A 949-nucleotide genomic window follows, 5' to 3' on the forward strand; every position below is an offset into this window, starting at 1 on the left:
CCGGCCGGCCCCAGCGCAGCGGGCTGCACGCAGAAGGCGTAGGCAGGCAAAACAGCCTTCACTCGCACGGCTGGTCGTGGCCGCAACATTAAAATTAAGCATATTCTATACATTCTATACATTTCCATCATTTTTCTCAGAATTTATTCAGTTCAAAGGCCACAGTTACTAATCTGTAAAAGCAGCAGCCACGTTACTGTAAATTCAAAGCTGATTTGAAATCTTGTTTACATTATCTAATTCTCTGGATTTCCAAAAAGTGACTGATGTACGCTCAGATCTGCAGCCGGAAAATTTGAGATGCGCGTATTTTATTGTGGCGTGTTAATTAAACACCATTATGATGCACTAATCTGGAATATAAAGTCTATATTGAAAAATTGGCTAATAATAATAAAAAAAACCCCCTTTAAATCATTTGACAAATGATGCCTCGGTGGTACTAAAAATGCGGGAATTCCTAGCCGCACGCTCATCAGAATGTTAATGCGTGCGCGCCGGGCTCTGCTTGGGGCTGCATTCAGCATCTTTACGATTCCGAAAGTGCCCGTGCACCGTTCCCGGGACATGACACAGCACCGCGCCCCCCCGGCCATCACAGCTTTCCTTGGGCATTTAATATTACACGCAGCTACAGAAACTGATGAACCCGAAAATTAAACCGGCACGAAACAGGGTCTGGAGGATTCCAAGGAGGTTCTTTGGTTTGGGCCGTGCATCCCCCCCAGGGCAGGGCACGGAGCCACAGAGTGAAATATCAGTATGAAAATTCAGCGAGATCACAGCCTCCATCATGCCCGGCGAAGAAACCCTCCCAGTACCCCCATCTTTCTTTTAAACCGGTGATTTACTCCTCCTTTCTGGCAAAAGTATTTATGCAGCTGACAGAAGCAGAACAGAACTTTATTTCGAGCACTTATTTTAGGATTGTGAGGAGTCAGCTCTTCCG

At 46.0% G+C, this 949-nt stretch overlaps 1 protein-coding gene across 10 annotated transcripts in view; it reads right to left on the minus strand.

Annotated features, from left to right (window-relative positions):
- The window catches only part of MAPKAP1 (MAPK associated protein 1), a 108,625-nt gene that overhangs the window by 3,984 nt on the left and 103,692 nt on the right, over positions 1-949 (minus strand). The gene's annotated exons all lie outside the window — the stretch shown is intronic.

The sequence above is a fragment of the Egretta garzetta genome, unplaced genomic scaffold (assembly GCF_000687185.1).
Source record: "Egretta garzetta isolate BGI_Z169 unplaced genomic scaffold, ASM68718v1 scaffold341, whole genome shotgun sequence".
Lineage (NCBI taxonomy): Eukaryota > Metazoa > Chordata > Aves > Pelecaniformes > Ardeidae > Egretta > Egretta garzetta.